The sequence below is a fragment of the Monodon monoceros genome, unplaced genomic scaffold (assembly GCF_005190385.1).
Source record: "Monodon monoceros isolate NGI ecotype Baffin Bay Population unplaced genomic scaffold, NGI_Narwhal_1 Super_Scaffold_7, whole genome shotgun sequence".
NCBI classification, from domain to species: Eukaryota; Metazoa; Chordata; class Mammalia; order Artiodactyla; family Monodontidae; genus Monodon; species Monodon monoceros.
Window position 1 is genome coordinate 64,189,086 of NW_021703784.1, and position 25,590 is coordinate 64,214,675.

The 25,590-nt window shown below is 50.7% G+C and overlaps 1 protein-coding gene across 4 annotated transcripts in view; it reads left to right on the forward strand.

Annotated features, from left to right (window-relative positions):
* The first annotated feature begins 305 nt into the window (after positions 1-305).
* The window catches only part of MICAL2 (microtubule associated monooxygenase, calponin and LIM domain containing 2), a 161,475-nt gene continuing 136,190 nt past the window's right edge, over positions 306-25,590 (forward strand). For all 4 annotated transcript variants that reach the window (XR_003791352.1, XM_029207067.1, XM_029207068.1 and 1 more), the window contains exon 1: positions 306-482. The gene's annotated coding sequence lies outside the window, so the exon portion shown is untranslated. The remainder of the gene's footprint in view (positions 483-25,590) is intronic.

Below are 25,590 nucleotides of genomic sequence, written 5' to 3' on the forward strand. Positions count from 1 at the left end.
TTTGGATACCAGCACCGGGGTTTTCATCTAGCAGCAACACCAAGCCTCGCCCCCATCGGCCCTCTTATGGTCTCAGACCTGCACTGGTCTGGGTAGGAGCGCAGGGCTGCTCCCTACCCTCGGGCTTGGCTGCAGCCCACGTGCGCCCGCTGCAGCCGCGGTGACAGCTGGCCCCAAAGAGGCGGGGCGGGCGAGGAGCGTGGGTGGCTCCGCGCCGCGCGGCCATTGGCTATGGGCCTCAGGCTGGGGGCGGGGATGCGCCCCCCGGTTGACCTGTCATTGGCCGCGCCGCCGATGGGGGTGGCTCCCCGTCCCCTTGGCGGCGCGGCGCAGAACCGCAGGCGCTCGCCCGGCTAAGCCTGCGCGGGGCCGCCTAGGTAGCTCACAGCTTCGCAGGCGGCCTCCGGTTGCAGACCGCTGCGCACACGGCCCTAGGCAAAGACAAGGGCTCACCCGAGGCTCGGCGGCCGACGCGGCTCTCGGTAAGACCGGGGGGAGGGTAAGGGGAGCGCGGGGCTCTGAGGAGGGCGGGCGGGGACCGTGGCGGCCGAGCCTGGACTCTGTGCCCTTGCCCGCGCCGGAGAGGGTCAGGTGCGCCGCAGCATCTCCCGCCTCAGACCCACCTCACGGGGTGCCCAGCGAGCAGGTGGCACTGCCCAGGGAGGCCGGGGTACTCCTATCGCTCTCCGAATCCATTAGAACCCAGTACCTCGAACTACCTCTTACTCCGCCCCCCAACACCCAAATTCTTCAATTCTAAGCCTAGAGAATACCCAAACGTCGACATGGAGTGGGCGCGACGCGCCATCAGTACCGCCTGCCGCCGGGGCAGAAGATCATCCCTAAACTTATCTTCCCACGATTTGGGCTCCTCACCGGTCACGTTCTTCCCCGGCTTTTCACTGGGCGCCCCCCCCCCCCGCCCGCCTACCAACCCCCGCCCGGTTCCCCTCCCTCCTTAACAACAGGAAGTTAAGTTGGGCCAGATGTCGGTGGCCTGGCCGCCTGCGGGCGGGGACTGGGTCTGGGACGGTGGCGGTGGCCCGAGGGGACGTGGCGCTGTCCTTTCTGAGCCTCGCGCCTCCAGCAGCCTGCGCTCTCCCCAGGCCCGGGAGCACCCCTGTCGGGGCGTCCCAGGCTCCCGCCTTGCCTTTGCCGACTGGCCCTGGGTAGAAGCGCCGCTGACTTGGCTTCCAGGCCGGGGCAGGTGGGGTTAACTTTATCCTAGACCAGCGTCTCGACAGAACTGGGAATGGCCTTTACTGGATGAGGAGGAGGCTGTTGAAACCAGAGTAAACTTGTGTCTCTTTCCATATTGTTTTATTCTAAAGCCTGGGTTCTTAAAGCCCAAAGAGCTTTTATCTGGAGGCGCATCGGGCCCTGCTGGGACCTTAAGCAGTGTGGGGACCTCTTGCTGTTAGTCTTGCCTACTCACTACAGTCCTCAGTGGTTTCTGTGAAGGATGAGGCCACTAACCAGCCCCCTTCTGGGCAGGCCCCGTGGGAAAAAAAGCCAGCAGCCGGTTGGCTCTCAATTTGCTTGCGTGGGTGCTCTGGCACCGGGGTCCCCTGGGCCCCCAGGCCAGCTCTGTTCCGTCCCTTTTTCCAGGGGAAGTGGATCCAAGGCGGGGGAGGGGGGCTCAGTTCTCCAGGGCAGTCCCACCTGATGTTCTGGAAGCTCTTATTGCAGTAAGAACGGGCCATCAGACAGAGTGAAGACAGGTTTATTAAGTGCCTACTGAGAATTTCACAGTAACTCTCAAAAAACTCAGAGTTATGCCCTCCTCATTTTAGAGATGGGGAAACAGACTCAGGTAGGGTAAGTGCCCAAGGTCACATAGAAAGCGGCTGAGCCGGGATTTGAACCAGACTCTGCCAGAGCTCAGTCCAGTGCCCTTCCTGCTGCCCCATGGCTGTGGAGAGCGGTGTGCTGTGTTGCAGGCTCCTGGCCTCTGAAAAGATTCCATCCAAAGGTCCTGTGGGTGCTCCCTTAGCAACGCACTTGAACTGACCCAGGTTAGCCCAGGCTGTTCAACCTACAGACCCCTTGCCCACCCTGTCCTCCATCAGGGGTGATGGCGGTGTTGGTCTTGCTGTGATGGGGAAGGACTGACTGTTGGTGTTTGGGTGCTATTTGAGGGGGAAGTCTGCCTCTGCCATTGACTTGGCCCTGCGCCGGAGAGTTGGCTTCTGGGATGGTTTAGAAAGACTGTTATATGTGTCGTGTTTTTTGTTTAATATTTATTTTATTTATCTGGCTGTGCCGGGTCTTAGTTGCGGCACACAGGATCTTCGTCGCGGCATGCGGGATCTTTTAGTTCCTGCATGCGGGATCTAGTTCCCTGACCTGGGCCCCCTGCATTGGGAGCGCAGAGTTTTAGCCACTGGACCATCAGGGAAGTCCCAGGAGGACTGTTATTTGAAATAACCTCTACCTTAGGACCAATTCTAGTTTTATTTTGTGTTTTGGGGGAAGGGCAGATGTTGAGTATACTAATTGTGATTGTAAGGTGATTGAAATCCATAGTTCGAGCTTATGTTTATAAAAAATGAAATCACTGCTTCCTTCCTTCTTCAGGCCCAGGGCTGCCTTTCTGCTCATCCTTCTCTTCTGAAAGAAAATCGTGATTAGCCTACTACCAACCAGTTACACTTTAGTATAAATCAGCTTAAGGACTAAGGTTGGTTGTAGCTTGGTCGTTGGAGGCCTATTCCCAGGAACTGTAAGGAGCAGAGGAACACTGAGTAATCTCTCTCTGCCCGTGATTGGGATGTGTCTCTATTCTCTCCGCCCATGTCCACACCCCCATCTGGGTGTGCCTCCCAGTCATGGGCCTTCCTTTCACTCTCTACTAAGGGGGGCGTGGGGGGGGGGGGCCTGCCTTCTTGGGGGAGAGCCTTGACCCTGGGGGGAGGGCTGGGGTATGGGTGCAAGATTTGGGCTAAAAATTGCCAATCTTTGAGGCCCTCCCAGGGCTAGAGGGTCTCTGTTGCTTAAAGAGCCAAGAAAGGAAACACTGAACATCATGCTGGGGTTTTTCATTCTTTGTATCACTTGATCCCCACTTTAGCCCTCTGAAGAAGTAGGTGGGATTATTCCCATTTTACAGATGAGGAAACTGAGGCTCAGGAACTTTCCCCCAATCACACAGCTAGTGAGTGACCAAGCTAGGGCTCTGGCCTCCTTCTGCATGAGTGAGGTCTGTGTGGTGAATTAAACACTAAGGGAAACAGGAAAAAACCGTGTGGCCATCCTCTGGACTCTAGAGGCTTGGTGTGTGCAGCCGCCTGCTGTGCTTATGGTTCCGCATCTTGTATTGTAATTATTTGTGAACATGTCTTCCTACCCCACTATGAAATGGTATTTAAAACACTCGTAAACTTGGCAGGTTTATTTTCTGGTTCTCACAAATTCTCCTTGCTCTTTGCTCTATATCCCCTTTGCCTTTTATTTTATTTTTTTAAAGATTTAATTTAATTTTTATTATTTTGGCTGCGTTCGGTATTTGTTGATGCTTGTGGGCTTTCTCTGGTTGTGGCGAGTGGGGGCTACTCTTGCAGTGGCTTCTCTTGTTGCGGAGCACGGGCTCTAGGTGCGCGGGCTTCAGTAATTGTGGCGTGCAGGCTCTAGAGCGCAGGCTCAGTAGTTGTGCTATATGGGCTTCCTTATTCCGTGGCATGTGGGACCTTCCCGGACCAGGGATTGAACCTGTGTCCCCTGCATTGGCAGGCAGGTTCTTATCCACTGCACCACAAGGGAGGTCCCCTTTTGCCTTTTATACCAGTCTTCATTAGGATATCTACCATGATGTGTTGCAGTCCTGTTTAAAAATATCATGAACGTTTTCAGGGAATTCCCTGGTGGTCCAGTTAGGACTCAGTGCTTTCACTGCGAGGACCTGGGTTCGATCCCTGATTGGGGAACCAAGATTCTGCAAGCCGCACAGTTAAAAAAAAAAAAGAACATTTTCAAACACAAAAATAGAGAGCATAGTATAATGAGCCCCAAATACTCATTATCCAGCTTCAACAGCCAAGATCATGCCAGGCTGGCTTCATCTCTCTCTTTCTCTCTTTTTCTTCCCTTCTATTTTTTATTCCTGAAATATTTAAAAGGAAATCTCTGATATCATGTCATTTTGCCCCTATATAATCCAGCATATATCTATTTTGAAAAGAATGTTCTTTCATGACCACATGGCTGTTACTGCATGTAGCAGAATTAACAGTAATTCTTTGGTCGCATCTGTGCATATTCAGATTTCCTTCATTGTCTCAGAAGTGACCTTCATCACTGGTTTGTTTAAATCAGGATCCAAGCAAAGTCTGTATGCTGCATTTGGTTGGTAGTCCTTTTAAGCCTACTTTAATCTGGAGCACCACCCCCTCTGCCCCACTCCCACTTTTAACCAGCTGTTACCCTCCGTTTTAAATCTCCCACTGGACGACGAACGCTTTGATGCTGGAGTCTACTTCTGTGCTCTGTTGGGGATTCCCAGTGCCGTGTCTGGGACAGGGCAGAGGCATGGTGAGCGTCTGCCCAGTGGTGCCGTAGCCACTCGGGAAATGCATTTTGAATGAATTAACCCAGTGGTAGGTTTCTGTGACTGCCCATGCCTGTGTTTAGATAAGAGGTTTTAAAAAATATATGACTTGCTCACGTGTGGACATTTCCTCAGCAAGCGTCAGCCTGTAAACATCCTGAAATAATAGAACTATTTGCCGTGCTCCCTTGCGTGCTCTGGTTTGCGGTGTGGGGAGCCCAGACAGCCGCCGTGGTGCCCTGATCAGCTGGCCTCCCCAGATCACATGTGGGACTGACGGGGACTGAGGTCATTTCTGCCCGAGCTCTGAATCCTGACCTATTCAGCCACAGGGATTACCATGTTAAGAGCCAGGCACTTGGCTTTGCTGCCCAGAGAATGCCGCCCGCCTCTCTCTGGGCAGTGCAAGATTCTGCCTTGTACCTTCAGGAGCCTTCTCTGTCTGGCCTCACACCTGGGCGAGGTGTGGGCTTTTCTCAAGTTATTATCCATCTGCAGCTGACAGGTTGTGACAGAAGACAAACACTTACGACCTTTCACTGTCTGGTCTGAATTTATGGTGAAGAGATAGTATCACCATTGGCACCTTTGTGGGTGTCCTAATAAAGGAGACCAGAGGCTCAGGAGGGAAGGAAAACGTGTGCTTGCTCCCCTGGATAACAGGCTTCACATCTAGCTTCCTTGTCAGATCTCCCCAAGGTGCTAGGCACTCTTTTTTGTTTGTTTTTGGCCACACCTCGCGGTGTGTGGGATCTTAGTTCCCAGACCAGGGATCGAACCTGCACCCCCTGCATTGGAAGGCAGTCTTAACCACTGGACCACTGGGGAAGTCTCTGTACTAAGCACTCTGATAGCCATCTTCTGACCCACCCCAAAAAGACCTTTCTCTGCACACAGGCCCCAAATTAAGAGGCTTTTTTCTTTTCCTCCTCCTCCTCCTCTTTCTTCTTAAACATAAACAGTCTTTTCCACTAGGCATTAAGTATAAGAAAATGTTGTCTTTCTTTCTGCATGGCAGGGTTAAAGTTAATTTTTTCCTTTATCTTTTATTTCTCAGTATTTTTCTAAAATTTTTATAATAAAAATATTTTATTTTTCTAATGGAAAATCCAAATATTTGGGGTTTTTTTCCTCTTAAAAAAGAGAGCTTCCTTCAACCAATTTGGATGGGTAGACAAAATTATGCATGCATTTGGTACAGTTTTATGTGTGGATAGGTCATAGAGCCATTGGGATTTTGATATTTGCTTATTTTATGACATTATTTTAAAGAACATACCTGTACTTAAAAAAATTTTTTTTTAAATTTTTTGGCCATGAGGTGCAGCTTGCAGGATCTTAGTCCCTGACCAGGGATCAAACCCCAGCCCCCGTAGTGAAAACACAGAGTCCTAACCTCTGGACCACCAGGGAATTCCCATACCTGTACTTTTTAAAAGTTAGAAAGCAAAGAAAGCTGGAGCTTAGGAGATGGGAAGCTATGAAATCCGTGTAGCCTCACCCTCCCTCCCAGTCTACCACTTCCCTTTCATTCCTGAGAATTTCATTTTGATTTCCCCAGAATGAAATCATTGTAATGTTAGGCTCTTGATTTTGATTTTTTGTTCAGAGAGTTTGCGATTTCAGAGGAAGACAGAATAACATAGTGGGTTAAGAAAAAGCAGGCAAGGCAAAGCTTCAGGCTCAGACGGCCTGTCTTCTCCTCTTGGGAAAGTGCCTGATGGCCAAACGCCCCACTGACCTCACTTTGGGGGGCCCTGACCCCTCCCTCCACCGTTTTCTGTTTTCCTCCCTGCCACCTCCTGAGAGGTGAAAGCATGGCTGGTCTGCGCTGATAAGGCTCCTCCTTTCTCAAGCCCTGATCATCTGGTCTCAGAACTCAGAGTTGGTGGGATGATGGGGACTTGGGCCCTCTGGTCACAAACAAACCTTCATCGCAGGGTTAGGTCACGGTGGAGTCTGATTTTTGCGATGCTTCCCTTCGCTGTTAGCTGTTGAGGAAGTGTCCATCCCTGTGTCCCAGATGAAGAGCCATTTGTGAGTACCAGGTATGGTATCGTTTCTCAAATGCAATTGCTCTGTACCCATCCATGCATCTAAATATTACTACAGTTCCTCCCAGGAAAGCCTGTCTGTCTCCCGCGTGGCTGGCAGTGAGTGGTGTGTGGGGGATGGTGCCGATGTTCTTAGGGTTGGGAGTTTTAGTGTGTTCCGTCCTTGCACTGGTGTTTCTCTCCCCTGAGGGTCAGGGTAATCTCCCTCACCCGCCTTCTCCCATTGGTGTCCAGAGACCTTGCCACTCTTGTATTCCTTTCAAGGCTAGGTCAGCTTTCTTCCTGGGGAGTACAGAGATCAAGGCAGGCCTGAGAATAGGGACTTGTTTCCTGCTGGTTTGGGGCTCAGGTTTTCCCCTTCCCTTGCAGTGGAGGATGTCCAGTGCCCATGTCCTTTCTGCTGGCAGCAAGACAGAATGGCAGGGAGTTGGCCGGTGGCCCCTGGTCCCTGAGCTGCCACAACAGCAGGTTTTTGGGATGTTTGCAGGCCGGAGCTTCTGACACACCCAGTGCAGAAGCCCAGCCAGGCCAGAGATGGGAGTGGGAGTCTAAGAACATTTTGTCCTGCACCGTAGTGTCAATGTGTTAAGATGCGGAAACTGCTTCTTGGCTCTGGTGACTCTGAATGGCTGGCCTTGGCTACTGATCTGAGTACTGACTGAATCTGGGGAAGATTTGCAGGATCTCAGGGTTTAACTTGTGCCAGGGCCAGGAGAATGAGGTGGAGGGGAGGATGAAGAAGTGCCTGGGAAAAAGTCAGTTGGACTTTTTGATCACCAAGGAAAGCTGTTCCTTGGAGGAGGGTGGGTCCAGGGTCTGCTGGGGGCCTGGCAGAGCTGCTGACCCCTTTGTTGGACAGCTTCACCCCGGGGGAGCAGCGTGGGGGGGTCAAGGTGCAGCATGTGGAGTATGTGGAGTTCATAGCTGCTATAAAGTTGGGGTGCTGATGGCTCCGCGTGTCAGGACAGCTGGGCTTTTGCTCAGCTTGATACAAAGGTGATAGCAGCGAGGAGCTCCCTGCTTGGAGGGGTGAGAAATCCAATAGCCAAAGAAAGGGACAGAATAGAGGAATAAGCAGGGGAATGGGAGAGGCCTCTCTCCACAGCCTCAAGGAGAGGATTCAGTCAATCTCTTAACTCAGGGAATGTCCTAGGGGGCTCGTGCTACTGATTTCGGCCTTGGGGGCCATGGGGTTCATGCTCAGAGAGCTTCTTGCCATCTGCCTGGGGTTGCAGCACGTTCCTGTTGTGAGGGAAGGAGGAGGCTCTGGATGACGCCTCGGCTTCCTCTGGATTCCAGGCTTGCTGCGACCAGGGGACCCAGGACTTCCTGCTTGGTCCAGGTCGCTTTCACCAGCTTGGATGTGTCTGTTACCTTGTACCTGACATCTTGGACTCTCTTAAAAAGGACTTAACCCCGCCTCACACCACGTGCATGGATGAGGGTACTCACCCTCATACACACACATGCGCAGATGCTGGTACTCACCGGCCCCCACCCACACACGTGTGGATGCGTGGCACTCACCCCCCCCAACACACACAGTTGATGCTATTCACCCCCCATATATACATGGGTGCAGGGGAACATATTCACTCAGTCCAGAGAGAATTCAGTGAAAAGCAAGTCTCTCTTCTTCCCGTCCTCCGGTCCTCAGTTCTCTTCTTCAGTGGCATCTGCTGTCCCCAGTCTCCTGTGGCTCCTTCCAGACAGAGTCTAGGCATATGTTTGTGTGTTTCCCCCTTTGTTCATCTTCAGGCCTGCTGGGAAGCCACCAGGATGTGAAGCGATAAGACCCACAGGGCTGCCGAGACTCAGCAGTTATCTGAATTAGGCATACATGGCTTAACTCCTGCCCCTCTACTCTGCTTTGCTGCCTCTCCCCTTTAGGACTCTCCTTGTGTTAGATTTGTGGGTGTAGAGAGTCTGGGCACTGAGAATAAACCTCAGGGGCATGTTCTAGGTGCAGGTGATATAGGCAAAGACAAACAAATGTGCTAAGACAGAACCTGGGTTTGAATCCTAGGCATGTGGCCTTGGGCGTCAATGAACCCTAGTATTTTTGTCTTTAAAAAGGTGGTAATCACACCGATCTTGGGGAACTGATGTAGAGGTAAAATTAAAATATTTGTGAAGTGCCCTGCTTAGGTAGGCACTCAAAAATGTCAGTTTTTTTCCTAATTTTAAGGAGTGACCCATTTTCAGAATGAATGACACTGGCATGGAATCCTCTGGAAATTTTCTTGGTAGATCCCTGAGCTTTTATTTCCCTGCAGAAGGCAGCCAGTTCTCCATTTTCTGCCAAGTTGGGCTCTCCTGCACCACCTCTTCCTGGGGCATCCTCCCCAGCCTCTGAACACCACCTCCTTCTCTGTCCCTCCATCCCCTAAGCCCTCCCCTGCCGTTGGTGAACAGGATGCTGTGGGTACCTGGAGAGAGCTCTGGGCTGTTTATGACTGCTCTCTGGGGTGTTTATGCTGTAATCTCTTCAGAAGCTCCAGCAGATGTCTGTTTATTGCTGAAACTTCATCTTTATCTTCAGCATGAGAGAAGAGAGGCTATTTTTAAAGGTCTTTAATTGACAGGGCTGCACACCCTGGCCTAGATTGCCTCCAAGTTTCATTCTTCATCACGCTTACTCTCTACCCGTTTTGAAACCCTTCAGATCCACGCTGAGAGACCTTATATGTCCTGATTTTAGGGCAGCACTTAAATTTGGCAGGCAGTTGTAATCTCTTAAAAAGGTAGGTCAGGGAAGCAAAGGCAATCAGCCAACTGTCTTTTTCCGGGCTGGGACAAATTGGGTAAGTGAGAGTAGCATTTCTGTGTCCACAGAAACCAACATCTGCCCCTTCCTTTCCCCTGTGCTGGGAGAGGCCTGCCCCCTGCATGCTGCCTGCTGATTGGCTGGGAGATCTTTAGGCTTAGTTTTCCCTTTGGACTCAGGTGGGGCTCAAGGTAAGGAGGGAGTGGAAGTAGGGTAGTTTCAAATGATACCTCCCAGGAGGGAGGAAGAGGTGGAGGCCGAGCCTTGGGATGTCAGATTGGAAGGGCCCTCTGGGATCATCTAATTCTTACTCCTGCCTCCTTGTTTTTTACCTATGGGGAAACTGAGGCTCAGAGGCTTCTTGATACTGAGCGGAGGCCAAGAGGTGTGGTTCCTGGCTCAAGGGCACCTAACCAGGTCAGAGTCAAGTCTGTTCTCCATCCTCCATTTCTGGCAGGCTGTGAGCCTGTGACCAGCCTCGGGCAGCCTTACTTGCCGGTGGCCTTTCCTTTTGTATCACCAAGCGACACCCCGCTTTCTAGCAGCTCTCCCATGCTTTGAATTTAGGATATATACCCTGGTAACACTGGCTTGCACAATGGTTTGGTGCAAGATCTTTCCTTATCAAAAATACCTCCCCCAGAGCTCTGGGGCCTATAATTCCCACCTTTGTCTTCAGCCCTTGTCTCCAGAGGGCCTTTGTTAAAAATTTAATTGGGAAGGATACCATGTTGATTAGTTTATCTCCAATTAGCTGTCCTCTGAGAGCTAAACCTTGATAGAATGGGGGATGAGTCAGCCGGAAGTAGGTTGAGGAGGGAATCAGAAAGGACTGTAAAAAGGGTGCTGTCAGGGCCGGCATGGAGCACTGTGACCTAGGCTCCTTAGCTCACGGTGCACAGCTGCCGTGCCGGGGGTGCTGTGCTGAATGACAGGAGCAGAGCCTTCATCTAACTCATGGAGACAGGTACCTTAGATAAGTTCATTCATGCCCACACATCAAGATAAGAGTTTGGAATGTGCTTTAGACAGTCGCACAGTGTGGGGGAGTCAGAGGAGACTTCCTGGAGGAGGTAGCACTTGGTCCCTGAAATGGGCCTTGGAAGATAGGATTTCCATAGGCAGAGATGGGGAGAAGTAGAGCACAAAGAGATGTAGAAACATGAGGGTAAGTTCAGGGTGTCACGTGGTGGAAACCTGGGGGCTGCCTGGGGGAACTTTGGAAGCCGAGGCTGGAATCAGGCTAGCCCTGAGTGCTGGGGAAGGGGTGGGTAAGGCCCTAATCCTGCAGGTAGTGACAGCCATTGGAGAGGGATGGTCAGAGCGTTCCTTCAGGCGGATCAGACTGTGCAGGATAAGCTTGTGTGGGAGTCGCGGGTGGGGGATCTGTTAGGAGGCCTGCACTGCCCTCCGTGCGTTGGACGGTTAAACTGACCAGACTGTAGCTGTCAGTCTGGACCAAGGAGTGCCCCGGGGGGTGGGGAACAGGGAGGTTGGGGGCACTTAAGACTGGGCCCAAATAAGGCCTTGTCTGTGCTTTTGCCCCACCACCTTCCCTGTGAAGGGGGTCAGCTTGGGCAGCCCCTATCTTTCAGTTGATCAGGAGGGCAGCCCATTTGGAACCCCTCAGGTTGGCCTGAGGGGCCATCTGTCACTTTCTGTGCCACCAATTGCGCCTGTCCTGCGCTTTGGCAGCTCTGTCTTCTGCAGAAAAATGGTAACTGCCCCTGCTTTTCACCACCTCACTACAGGAGGTCATTCCCCTCCCTAGAGGTCGGCCTGAGGGGGATGGATTTGGGGGTTGTGGGTGCTGAGCCCCTGGCGGTGGGTACCCGTAGATCAGGAGCAGGCGTTACCTGCCTACACATGGCTGAGACAGCAAAGCTGGGCTGGGCAGGGACCTCGGTGAGCCCCTCCTCCTTCGTTAGAATCGTTTCTGCAGGCGTCACCTGCTCACAGGGCGTTGTGGGCCATCATCGGAAATGACCGATTCTCCCCCTTCTGTGATCTCATAAGCACCTGAATATCCCCTTCAGGTGGGTGCCGCCCTTGGTATCTGGTGCCCACTTTGACCTCCCCAGTGAAGCAGGAAGCCTGGGTGGCCTGGGGCTGGACTGGATGTCTCCAGGCGGCTGGAACACATTGTGGGGGCAGTTGGCTGACTCCCCAGCCTTTCCCCAGCCCTCTGGACATCCTGGCCCTGGCAGGGGACAAAAGCTGAGCTCAGCTTCTGCCTACTCCAGTGTGAACCTGGCAGGTGGAAGGCATGGCAGCCTGGTGTGCTTTGACATTTGAGCAGGGCAACTGGCACCTGTTCTCTGCCATAGACGTCTCAGAAACACCCTTGCTTAAATGTGGTGGAATAAATTGCTTCTGCAGGGAGCAAATGGCGTGAGCTTCGTGCCCGTGGGAGCTATTGATAGGGGGTGGGACACTAAAACGGCTTTCCTCTTTCTTTCTTCTCCTAGCATCTGTGCTACCAATGTGAGACCACGTTGGTCCATTCATTGATGGCTCATTTGAGCGCTCAGTTCATTCATTTTGCCAATCAAGACTTCTGGACAACCCTCTATTTGAAGCAGGTTGTCACAGACCGACCATGGCTTTGAGTGGCAGTAACACCTTGGGCAAGCCACTGAATTTCTCTGAGCATCAGGTTTCTCTTCTGTAAGATGGGGGTGATAGCGCTTGCCTCACAGGGGGCTGTGAGGATTAACTGGGACAGTGTGTGTAGCACACCTGTCACGTACCTGGCACATAGCAGGCATGTAGGTGGTCCCCAGCTGGCCCACAGGAGTCTGAGAGCACAGGTGTGGGCGGCATTCCTCTTTGCCTCAGGTCTCCCATTCAGTACTGTTCCCTAAATGGCTCTTATCCTTAAGTGGTGACTTTTTGAGAGAATAACTCAGTCTGAGCACACAGGTGGGTAACGAAGAAAGATGGGCCACCTTTCTCTTCGTGGTGAGGTTTTCTCAATCAGACCTTGGGATCACAGGGCTGCCACATTGGTGCTTGATTTCCCCACTGTGTTCCAGCCTGGGCTTCACATCCGAGGTGACCCATTCCATCTTTGAATGGCTCCTCCTGTCACTTCCCTGCTGGCTCCCTATAGCTTCTGGCATTTGGTCCTAGTTCTTCCTCCTTGAAGCCATAGAGAAGGAAAGTCTAGTCTTTCCTCCATGTGACAGCTCTTCAGATACTGTTTTTTTAAAATCAAATCTCTGATACCATAGATTGTAAGATATACCATTATTTTATGAACCTTCAAGAAAGAAAAACTGCTTCCAGTTAAACTGTGGAACAATACTGTGTTATCACTTAAAATGTTTATATTTACTGAAAGAATTCTCTTAGACTTTAGACATAAGTTTTTCTTCCATATCGTTCCTGCATGTACATCAAAAGGAAAATAAATTATTAACAGCATTTCTAAAACGTATTCACTTTCAGAATCCAAATCTTTCAAATCACTTTTTGACTCAGAGTTATCAATATGTTCGGGTTCTTTTTTTTTTTTGACATATTATATTCTGGTAAAGTGGTGATGTATTTCTTAATCTCTGTTGTCTTTGGAATTCTTTTTTCCAGGACTCACATTTCTTCCTCAAATGGTCCTTAAATGTTCTGGCTCTTGAAATGTTGAGGGTTGCAGTTGTCCAGATGTGTCACCAGGAATAATAGTCAAATTTCCACATGACAGTGACAATGGGGCGATGACAGCTATGCCCCAGCTGCATTCTGGCCTAGAGAGATTGTTAGATGTTAGGGGATTATAAGATAATTCTGCTTTCAGACATTTTATAACTGAAAAAAAAATGCACATCTCCTAACTAGTGCAATGTGATACTTAGAGACAGCCCTCTTGTCCTCTCTTGAGTCTTCCAGATTTACAACCCATGATGTGGGTCCAGGTGTTTTCCTGTGGTTCTCCTTTGAACAAACTCCATTTTGTCCATATCCTTCTAATATATCGCGGCTAGTGCCCAGACCCGTCTACCATATTCATGGTGTGGTGTGACCACAGCAGAGGAAGGCAGTTATCACCTCCCTAGTTCAGGCCATTCTACTCCTTTTAATGCAGCCCAAGATTGCATGAGCTTTTCTGGCAGCTACTTCACGTTATTGACTCACTGACATTACTCCTGACCAGATCTTTTTTTTTTTGGCCATGCCACACGGCTTGCGGGATCTTAGTTACACAATCCGGGATTGAACCCATACCCCCTGCAATGGAAGCGCAGGGTCCTAACCACTGGACCGCCAGGGAATTCCCCTGACCAGATCTTTTTAACATGACGTGTTGCTAAGCTGCTTCTCCCCTGTCCTCAATGTGTGTGGCTTTAGAATTTAAAGGCAGAGCCTCCTATTTTCTTCCCATCTGATTCAGAACAAGCATTTCTGTTGAATTTCAATGGGTTAAATTCTGTGCAGCCCTCTGTTACCTTGCGCTCTTTCAGGATCCTGTTTAATTAGTGTGCCTTCCCTAGCATCTCCCAAGTCACTGATAAAATGCTTATCAGGAGAGAGCCCTCTGCCAGAGTCCTCACCTCGGAACGTCACCTTTCATCGGCTTGCTTGGGGAAGGTAGTCCAAGCTGCTCCTGCTTAAGTCTCTGCCTTTTTGCTCTTCTGACCTCTGACCAGATGCCTTCTTGAGTCTAGTTATGCCAAATCTATTGTAATTCTCCATCAACCATTAAGCATCCTATCACAGAAAGGCATGAACGCTCCTTGACCTCATGTGTTCTCAGTTCCCACCGGGCTCCGGGACTGCTCTCAGGTGTCCCCAGGCTGCCCCACACAGATGCAGTTCAGCGGTCTCATCTGCCAGAGTTCCCAGTGTTCTGGGCCGGCCAGGGGGCTTGATGTTATTGAAACTATCTAAATATCCTTTTCTAAAATCCAAGCTTCCCCCACCCCCCTTCCCAGCCCCCTTTCTCATCTCAGTGTTGGATCTTTATGTGTCAGTCTAAGGATAGCTCTCTTTGACGGAGGCCATCGTGTGTCCAGAGTGGGAGCCGGGGTCCAGTTTCCCAGGGTCCCTTTATGCCTCCGGACCTCTTGGCTCAAGACGACGCCCCCCTTCCTGCCGTCTAGGCATGTTGTGCGGCCGCAGCTCATCCTGGGCTGGCCTCCTCTGGTTGATGCTCGAGGGAGGCCCTGCCTCACTGTCTCAGGGGCTTCTTTGGTTATGCATCCTTCTCCCAGTGATGGGACCTGCTCTTTTCAACAACTGAGCTTGTCAGGGTTTCCTGTACAACCACGTGGCTCTATTCTCTAACACTCACATGGCAGCTGTGGTGAGCCCGGCACCATGTGTGCGCTCTGTAAACACTAACTCACTTCATTCTCGTTCCAGCCCCGTGAGGTAGATACTCTCATTATCCCCACTTACCAATGAGGAAATTAAAGTGCAGAGAGGTTAACTGACTTGCTCCAGATTTCACAGCTAGGAAGGGGAGGGGCGGAATTAGCGTCTAGTCAGTTTGCCCCTAAGTCCAGCTCTGAGCCATAATGGTGAGCTGCCTGCTTCCTAAAAGGCCCCATCTTCCCTCCTCTTCCTCCTTTCTCCCTCTGTCCCCCTGCCGCCCCACCTCCATCTTCAACTGCACAGTTAGAACAGCATTTCAGAGTGTCTGAATCATTTACTTCCTCAATCTTGGGTCCTAGAGCCCTTCTATTCTTTTAGCAATTTGAAGTCTGTTTCCTTAGTCTCAGGCACTAACTTCCCCTTCTTGGTCCCTCCCAAGTTCCAGAGGAAATGATTGCTTTTCCTCCGCAGTTCCTTCCTGTGTCCCCCTAGTCACCCATTCGGTCATTGCTGTGGGAATTAGCTTAATCCCCTTCTTATAGACGCTTCCTCTCTCTTCTGGAAGATGAAGTGCTCGGCGAGGCTGGTCAGAGCTTTTAGCCGGTGGGGCTTTAGTGCCATCAGGGTGTTTGATCCCCTGCCTGCCCCCCGACCTTCAGGGCTCTCCTCCAGCTTACCTGGGATCTGGGTCAGCCACAGACCAGTGGTACCCATGGTGACTGGACCATCACACCTCAGTCTCTTTACACGCATGTTCTCCAGAATATTTCTGTCTCTTTGTTTCATGGGCCTTTCACACAGACCCACCTTTCATTTTTCTTTTTTTGTAGAGATAATCTGTCTCCCTGTCCTAGTCCAAGTCCATTCCTTTAAAAGATAAAAGCTGGGCACAGAGAAACGTGTATAGTCTGCTGTCCGTAGTGGAAAGAAGACATATTTCTATTTGCATGTATGTACATCAACACCTTCACAACACACGTGAGCGACTAATAACTGTGGTTACCTATTTCGGAGCGGGGACAGAATGGGTCGATGGGACAGGAGGAGGAGGGGCACATTTCCTTGATACATCTGTGCTTTTTGATTTCTGAACCCAGTGATATGTTTGCTATTCAAAATTTTCAAAAGCGTAGATAATGTGGGAGTCCTGATTGGCGAGTTGTGGAAAGAGGATGACTCACTTGGTCAAGTCGGCTCTCTGCCTTCTGCTGCCATGGGGGCCCAGTTCCTCAGGTGTGAATGGGCTGGTCACAGACCACTTACCTCACAGTGAGGATGCCGGGAGACCCTCCCCTGGAGCTGGCATGGGCCCAGCGCATAGAGGGTCTGCAGCACTCAGGGCCACCTCCCTCCTCCCTGACTCTCATCTCTCCAAGCTCAGAAGTAACTTGAGATTTTGCTGCCTTTTGTTCTAATCTCAGTTTACTTAGAGCTGGTGCTCAGCAGGCGTACCTGGGCCTCAAGTATTGGTTTTCTGTGGTAAATCACCTAAAACTTAACACTGTGGGTTTTTTTTTTTTTAATTTATTTTTTATTTTTGTTTTTTTCACCATTTTTGTTTTGTTTTGTTTTTGTGTTTTCTCCTCTGTTGAACCCCCATATTTGAGGAGATGGAAACACTCTGAATGTCTGGGTTTGCCTGGAACAACTATGTCCTTTCCTTTTCCAGACGTGTGGGACTTTACATATCATTTCTTTCCTGGTCATCCTTATCTGCTCAGCACAGGGGGGCGTGATTAGAACGGCTCTGACACCCTTTGAAAACACAAGCCCATGACTGGGTTTGCAGACAACCAAGGTCAGAGCAGGCCCTGAAAAAAATATTCAGGGCACTGGGAGAAACCAGTCCAGGTACCTATAATTGAGGAAGTGACCTGATTGGGAAGGTGACTTGCTTATGTTGGGCAGTTAATTAAGAAACATACATTTAGCACCTACTGTGTGCCCCAGGCCCTGTGCCATGGGGATGACAATATGGTTAAGGCCCAGCCTCTCCTCCCAAAACATTCACAGTATTCTTGAAAAGACAAGATACACGTGTTAAAAAAAAATTAAGTAACAGGAGATTTTGGTAACAGTTCAGCTCATTCATAGAAGGCAAGTCACAAAGTAGTTCATGACTAATTTCCATGTGACTGGTGGAAACAGAAGTGGGCGTGGGGAGTGTTTTCTAGAGGCTGGAGAGGGCCTCCTGGAGGAGGTGGAGGCGGAGGTGGCTACATTTGATCTGTATCTTGAAGAGTAGGCGAAGTGCAGATGGATAAGTGGGAGGAAGATGAGAGCACCTCTAGGTGGTGTTCAGGCCAGGAGAAGTGGGAAATGGCCTGGTTTGAAGGTGGGTCTCAGAGGGAAATGAGGCTGGGCAGAGAAGTTTAGGAGGGATGCAGACTGCCTTCAATATGATAGATTGTGTGTGTGTGTGTGTGTGTGTGTGTGTGTGTGTGTGTGAGCGTGTGTGAGCTTGTGCGTGTGTATGTGTGTGTGAACGTTCAGAACAGGGATGGAAGGATGAGGACCCAGGGTCTTATAGGGAACTCTTGTAAATTCTAGGAAGGCTTTGACCTCTAGACATTTTAATCTAGGCCTGTCCTCCAGAAATGTTCTCAGGAGCAGAGAGGAGGCCCAGAAGCATGCTAGCCACACCCCCACCATTTTTCTGTTTGGACACTTGCTTCTTAGACATTTTAAATGTGTATTCATTCATTCATTCGTTCATTCAGCAGGTACTTATGAGTTCTTACTCTGTGCCAGAAACTGTTCTAGGTGCTGCAGTTACAGCAGGAAAAAAATAGGGTAAAATCCCTTGCCACGTGGAACTTCTATTCTAGGAGGGAGAGAGAGACAATAAAGGCTTAAGTTAATGTGTGAGGCCAGGTGATGAGAGGGGGCTGCAGAACACTAGAGCAGGGAGGAAGCTAGAGTGTGCTGGGTGCATGTGGAAGGAAGCAGTTGCGGGGAGGGCTGTACGTTTAAATAGGGTGGTCAGGAAAGGCCTCACGGACTCGCCCTGTGCTGGGACTTATAAACCAGCAAGTGAGAAGTCTGGGGCCAGAGGGAAAGATGCCAGGCCAGACAGATCCTGTGGGGGTCTTGAGTCCTTCATTGATCCTCTTCAACCCATTGGGGTCTTCAGCTCTCGGCAGCAGGGACCCGTAGAGTGTTCTTGAGCAGAGGAGTACCACATATGGGAAGATGTCCCTAGTGGCTTTGTAGAGGATGGGATATAGGGGGCTGAGGCAGAGAAGCTGAGATACCAGGAGGAGAGGACCAGGGCCTAACAAAGTCCATTAGTTTGACATTGCCTACCTGGGAGCAGTGGGGCAGAGCTAGGGAGCAAGAACAGTGGGACAGGGGTGAGGGTGAGAGTGGAACTGGCAGAAGGGGGATGATGGCAGAGCTTAGGTGGGGAGGGGAGCGACGAGAAAGCCCCGAAGTTCTTAGAATGTGGGGCTTAAACATTCTTGCTGTGACTTTTCTTTCATTACTTTAGTATTCTTTCATTATTCTGGGTTTGAATCCTGGCTGAGTGACCTTGGGCAAGTTATTTAACCTCTCTGTGCCTCAAGCTCCATATCTGTAAAATGAGGGCAAAACAGTACTTACCTTATAGGCACATTTTAAAGAGGGCGAAATAGGTTATTGAATGTAGAGGGCTTAGAACAGTACCGGGCATATAGTAAGTTTGTATATTATAGTATATCAGCTTGCTTGACAGTCTTGTTTCTCTCTCCCTATATGTGTACGTATGAGTAAAATTAATGTGTTGGACATATTCTTTCTGTTGTCCTAAAGCTACATCAAATGAAGAAAATGATGCTTTTAAGGATTAAATGAGGTAAAGCATGTAATGGATTTAGCTTAGAGGCAGATGAATACTAATTAAAAGGACTACTATTACCACCAAATATTATTGTGAAGAAAATAATTTTCCAGTGGAAACCCTTTGTAAAGTCATCTGATTCAACCATAACGTATTAAATTTATGGTGTGCCAGGTGCTGCACTAGACATATTATCTCATTTCATCTTTGCAACAACTGCCTGAGATAAACACTGTTAACCACATCTTACTGATGAAGAAGCTGAGGCTCAGAGAGGCTAAGATTTGCCTGAGGTCACACAGTAGAGTAAGTGGCAGAGCCGGAATTTGCGAATTCTTTTCCCTCTGATATTGACTACCTTTTACAATAAGAAGAAGTTACTTCATAAGTGACCTGTTATATAAATGTACATTGACATATAGGTTCTTACATCAGCCTCCCTTGGTATTTGGTGCCCATATGGAGCCTTGGGGAGTGCAGAGGTGTGGCCAACTTCCAGGACAGACCAGGGGCAGTGTCAGAGTGGAAACCCTGGCCCAGCAGTCAGAGTTGCCCAGGAGCAGGCGAGGCCATGAGTGAGTCAGCGCCCTCCCTCAGTGACTCATCCCTGCAGGCCTTATCAGAGCCTTTCAGCTGCCTAGAGAGTCTGAGATCTGTCTTGGCTGACCACGCCCCTCGTGTGCTGGAGGAGCAGAGTCTGACGGCTTCAAATTCCAGTTCCGCCATTTACCAGCTCTGTGAGGCCAAGAGAGGAGTGAATTTCTCTGTGCCTCAGTTTTGTCATCTGTGAACCCATTCACAGGCTTTTTATGAGAATTAAATGAGATGGGCCATGCAAATACTTAGAACTGCCATACATAGCAAGCACTCACAAAGACTTAATATTACGCTAATAATTATAATGTTATAATATTATTACAAAAGCCTCCCTGACCTCTGAGGCCAGAATAAAATGTCCTATCCTCTCCACACTCTCCTTCCAGTAACACATTTTTATTTTGCCTTATGGTGCAAATGTAGCTTTCCCCTCACCTGATAGTGAGTGCTTGAGACTGGGCAACAGGTCTCGATCAATGTTTTTGCAATCCCTGGAGACCTGTGCCTTGTCCTGGAAGGTTTGTTGACTGGGATGGATTCCCAGTTTCCCATTTCCCTTGCAACCGAATATTCTGACCTGAAGCCCCCCACCTCCCAAGACTGTGGGAAATGTCTGCCATTTCTAAGGGCGCTTTACAGTTTGCCAAGCACGTTCACATTCACATTTCACTCAGTCTTCACAGTCATCCTGTGTGGTCATTGGTTATTATCTCCATTTAATAGGTAAGGAGATTGAGGCTTGGCAGAGTTAAGTAATATGCCCATGACTCGTGGGTGGAAGGTAGTGACCCAGGCGCCCATGGCCGTCCCAGGCAGCCTCTGTCTGGAGGCTCAGGTTGACCATCCCTGCAAAGCCCTTCATCATTTCCCCTTTGCTCTTCTCCTGAGGAGGGTGGGGAGGAGACCATGTGACCACCAGACTTTTCTGCAGTTCTACTTTTATCCTCTCCCTCCTGCAGGTCCTGTTACTTCCAAAAAAGCACATGATGGTGGGCTTGAGCTGAGCCAGTGATCAGAGTTGCTTAAATCATCTCAACCCCATTCTCCCTTCTCCGTGGGTCCAAGGCCTAGGTTGGGCTTGGTGGGGAGCTGAGGCAGTGGGAGGGCGTTGTAGCTTTTGGCATTTTGGAGCAGACATGCCCGGGGCGGAGGTGGGGGGTCTGGTGGGTGAGGGGGGAACCTGCACTCAGAGGTGGAGGAGGCCGGCATCCCCGGCTTCACCCAGGGGGAAGAGCAGGCACTAGGTTCAGGGCTCAGAACCACATCCAGGGTGCAGGGGGCTGCTGGGGGCCAAAGCAGAGACTGCTGGGGGTGGGGGCACTTCCTTTTCAAGAGACAAACAGGCAAGTGGTCCTTCCAGCTAAGGTGGGACTAGACCCAGGGCTCTAGGATGGACTGTAATCCAGACTTATCAAACTCTAGTATTGTTTCTTAAGTGGAAGAATTTTCCACTTGGTTCAGGTTATTGAAAAAGTACCTGCAATGTCCCGGGAATATGAAGTCCAGTGAGACAGGGACTCTGCCATGAGGAGCTTATGCACCACAGCCTCCTTTTGACCCGTGCCCTCTTCTCCCTCCTGGGAACCTTGAATGCCAGGGGGGGCAGTGGTGATACTTCAGTGCATATGGCAGTGTTCAGATTCCCAGTGTCCTGGAGCTCGACCTAGAATCTGGGTCTGGCAGGTCAGCACAGCAGCACAGGCTGGGAGTTGACAAAAACATCTGCTCCTCCATCTGGGTTCTAAGGCTGCTGTGGGGAGGGAGGGGTTATTGGGCCTTTATAATCATGGGTTTTGATTCCCTCTGTGATTGTGTGACCAAAGGAGCAGTCAGAGGAGCATCTCTGGAGTGTGGGTGAGAAAGATCTCTGGTAGAAGGGCCACCAACGTAACAGCTCAGGTGCCCATAACCCTGTCTCTCTTCCTCCAGCCTGGCCAATGTCTGCTGCCTCTCTCTGCCTGCCTGCCTGGGTCATCCCTGCCTTCAGCTCTTTGCATTGGTTTTCCCAGTTTCTAGTGCTTTCCATTTCTCCTTGGCCTGTCTCCATCCTCACCCTCCAAGGCTGAGATTCAGCCCTGCCTACTTCAGAAAGGTTTCCTAAACCCTCTCAGCCAAAACTCCCCCTCTTTTCTCCATATGCCTCCTTGGTGGAGAGCCAGCAGCCCCCAGTTCAGCATTTACATGTTACATAATGTGTTTTGAGCACCTGTCAGACAGCAGGCAGCAGAGCAGGGACTAGGACTTTGAAGTCTGATGGGCCTGGGTGTGTGTTCTAGCGCTGGTTCTTATGAGCTCTGTGGCTTTGGGTAGGTGCTTTGATTTCTCTGAGTCTCAGTTTCCTCATCTGAACTTGAGGATATGGTGCTTGTTTCACAGGGAAGTTGTAAGTATCTGGTGAGATAATCCACATAAAGCACTAAGCACACAGTTCCTGCCTCATAGTAAATGGCTAACATGTGGCAGCCTTTGTTACTCTTTGACACGTATCATCTTATTTAATCCACACTCTAGTTTTATAAGGTAGACATCATCCCCCCAAGGTCTTAGTACGCACAAACAGTGAGGCTGGCATTCAAGCCCAAGTGCTGGCTGGCCCTGAGGCACTGTTCCTCCTGCTGCTGCCGCTGCTTCCCAAGTTCAGACCCCTGGCCCCTATGCTTTTTGGTATTCTTCACAGTTTTAGCCATGAAACTCAGCAAATGTTTATTGAATGATTTTTCCTGGCTGATTTTTTTGCAGTATGCGGGCCTCTCACTGTTGTGGCCTCTCCCGTTGCGGAGCACAGGCTCCGGACGCGCAGGCTCAGCGGCCATGGCTCACGGGCCCAGCCGCTCCGTGGTATGTGGGATCTTCCCGGACCGGGGCACGAACCCGTGTCCCCTGCCTCGGCAGGCAGACTCTCAACCACTGCGCCACCAGGGAAGCCCATTTCCTGGCTGATTTGATGGGAACCAGGAGCAGCAGGCGGTGGGACCCCCCTTGAGCACTCCATCCCCTTTCAGATGTCTAGCTGATCAGCTTGCCCATGGGTCGCTGCCAGTATACTGCATACCATTCCAAGGCCAGGCAGTGCCGAGGAGCATGGTGCATCATTGCACCCAGCCAGGGAGGAGGGAAAGCAAATCGTGCCCTGAGGGCAAACCAGTCAGTTCCCTTTTTTTTTTTTTTTTTTTGTGGTACGAGGGCCTCTTATGGCCTCTCCCGTTGCAGAGCACAGGCTCCAGACACGCAGGCTCAGCGGCCACGGCTCACAGGCCTAGCCGCTCCACGGCATGTGGGATCTTCCCGGACCAGGGCACCAGCCAGTTCCTTTTAATTAATGTATTTATTTTTAAATTGCAGAGAATAAAGCTATGAAAAGAATAAGAACACTAAGGGAAATACTTGCCTGGATAATCCCCCACGACTGGGGCAGGCGCTGCCTGAACCCAGCTGCCGGAAAGCAAACAAAAACCGTTAGCCTGCAGCGAGGCTCTGGGTAGCGTGTGCCATTGTGAAGTGTGGGTCCTGTGAGGGTCAGTGGGTGAGGCTCCTCTGGAATGGCTTACTGAGCTGTCCCACACCCACGGGTGCAGCCGGGGCCCTGACAACATTACTGTAGTCAGGATGCTTTTCACATCATCTCAGATCATGGTTTCCAGTTTTTCTCCAGAAAACGTTGGAAGCTGCCGCTTCCTTCTCCAGCTGAGTCTCCTCTGGTACCAGCCGATGTCTGTGTCTGCACAGTCCTCACCCCCACTGGCTTATGTCTGTGCAGACCTTGGCATTGAGCTCCCGGGCCCTGTGGAAGAAGACAGCTGTGTGTGCTGGTTGGCGTGCTCAACCCACAGCTGGAGGCGAGGAGGAGGGGGAGGCGGCCAGTGCGGTTTTTAAAAATTTATTTTATTTTATTTTTGGCTGCGTCGGGTCTTGATCGCTGCGCGCGGGCTTTCTCTAGTTGCAGCGAGCGGGGGCTACTCTTCATTGCGGTGCGCAGGCTTCTCATTGCAGTGGCTTCTCTTGTTGCAGAGCACGGACTCTAGGTGCGCGGGCTTCAGTAGCTGTGGTTTGCGGGCTTAGTTGCTCCGCGGCATGTGGGATCTTCCCCGACCAGGTCTCGAACCTGTGTCCCCTGCATCGGCAGGTGGGTTCTTAACCACTGCGCCACCAGGGAAGCCCAGCCAGCGTGTTCTGATTCTTTATTTTTGCTACCAGGCCAGGGTTTGGGTTTTTGCTTTGGTTTTTGTAAATCTCTTTAAAACACATCTGAAGGTGGAGCTTCTTTCCCTGGAAGGAACTAAGAGGGTGCCGTTAGAAGGCCTGGAGGAACAGGAACAGATTCTCTCTGGGTGCTGGCCCGGGAGGTGGCAAGAACATGATACAAAGTAAAGATAATATTGTTCAGCCCATGCTGTGTGTCAGGCACTGTAGTTGTACCTGCTGAGTCAGAATCTCTTGAGAAGAGTGACTGAGAAAAAACCAAAAACACCCCCCGTCCCCCCCCCAAAATAAAGAAACTCTCCATGGGATTCTGACAGGCATATCCTGTGTAAAACCCACGGATACATGCCATCTTGTTAACATCACACCAGAGCTCTTGGAGATTGAAATAACTCATGTTCAGAGAAGGAAACATCCAAGATGCTGCCTGTCCTGTCAGTGCCTGGGATGCTGTCTCTGGGTGGGGTGGGGGCCGGTTGTAGATGGGGGGCTGCGGCACAGCCCACCTCCCTTGAGTGGCAGCAGATGTGCCTGGGCGTAGAGGAGACCTCAGGCTCAGGGATCAGAGTGTGCTGGGGAGGCGGCATGACAAGTGCACCAGGCAGCAGGCACTAGCAGCGTGACCTCAGCCAGTTAGTTGCTGAGCTCTCTGAGCCTCAGTCTCCTCACCTGGAAAGTAGGTTGGATAAGCATCCAGCTCCTAGGGCTGTGCTGAAGGTTAGATGACATCGTACCAGTGAAAGGGTCATTTAAGGGCTCAGACAAGATAATTCCTCTTCCCTCACCCGCCCTCTAAATAGAGTTGTTTCAAGGAGCTGCCCAGATGTTTTTCTGTACCACAGTGAAGCCAGTAGAAATCAACTGTCTCCTTATTTCTCTCCTTGCCTTTTCCTGTTGCTCATGGCCAGGGGGACCCATATCTGAGGCTGGGTTCCCAGCCCAGGCCCGCAGGACTGGGCTATGTACTTTTTTTGGTTCCAGCATCTTCCTCTCCCAGGAAGGGCATTGGTCCAAGGGCTGTGAGTGGCTCCTCTCACCTCAGTTTGTGGAGACGCCTTGCTGCCGTGTTTGCTTTTCCCTGGCTTCCTGGGTCTCACTGAGAGTGTGCAGTGGGCTTTTCTTCCTGGGTGGGATTTAGTGATGATAAAGCAGACAGTTGTTGACTGCTGCTGTTAGTGGGGACTCTTTGGGTTTCAAGTGATAGGAACCCAACTTGAATGAGCTTAAGCAAAAATGGGATGCCTCGGGGGCTTCCCTGGTGGCACAGTGGTTGAGAGTCCGCCTGCCGATGCAGGGGACACGGGTTCGTGCCCTGGTCTGGGAAGATCCCACATGCCGCGGAGCGGCTGGGCCCGTGAGCCATGGCCACTGAGCCTGCGCGTCTGGAGCCTGTGCTCCGCAACGGGAGAGGCCACAGCCACAACAGTGAGAGGCCCGCGTACCCCCCCCCCAAAAAAAAAAAAAGAGATACCTCGGAAGGTTCTAGGGGAGGTACAGAGACTCAAAGGAGGCACTGCAGAATCCAGCCCCAGAAAGAGAACACCCAGAAAGGTGACCTCCAGCATCCCTGGACCAGCATCCCCTACCTAGTCCATGGATACAGGCAGCTCCCAGCTGACCCCACACAGCCCTGTACCTGACCCAAGAGGATCAGGCCTTCCCCAGGAGTTTTCAGATTGGAACTTGGCCCAGCTTGGAGCACATGCACACCCTTTGTACCTAAGAATGTGGCCGAGGAGGAAGGATACTCTGATGAACCTATCTTGAGTCCCATGCCTACCTTTTAGGCTGGTGAGTGAAGGATGGGGTGGAATCTGTTATTGGAACAAAGGGAGAAGGATGCTAGTAATATTAATAATTAAGCAGAAGGTGAATATTTTTAATTTTAAAAGAGGAATTTTATTTATTTATTGGCTGCATTGGGTCTTTCTTGCTGCACACGGGCTTTCTCTAGTTGCGGTGAGCAGAGGCTACTCTTCGTTGCAGTGCACGGGCTTCTCATTGCGGTGGCTTCTCTTGTTGCGGAGCATGGGCTCTAGGCATGCAGGCTTCAGTAGTTGTGCCACGCGGGCTCTTGAGCGCAGGCTCAGTAGTTGTGGTGCACAGGCTTAGTTGCTCCGTGGCATGTGGCATCTTCCCGGACCAGGGCTCGAACCCATGTCCCCTGCATTGGCAGGTGGATTCTTAATCACTGTGCCACCAGGGAAGTCCTCTGGAGATGAATTTTTATTGAGTGCTTACTTTGAAGTAAAAATTATTCTAAGCTCTTTACTTACAGGCCTCATTTAATCTTTACAAT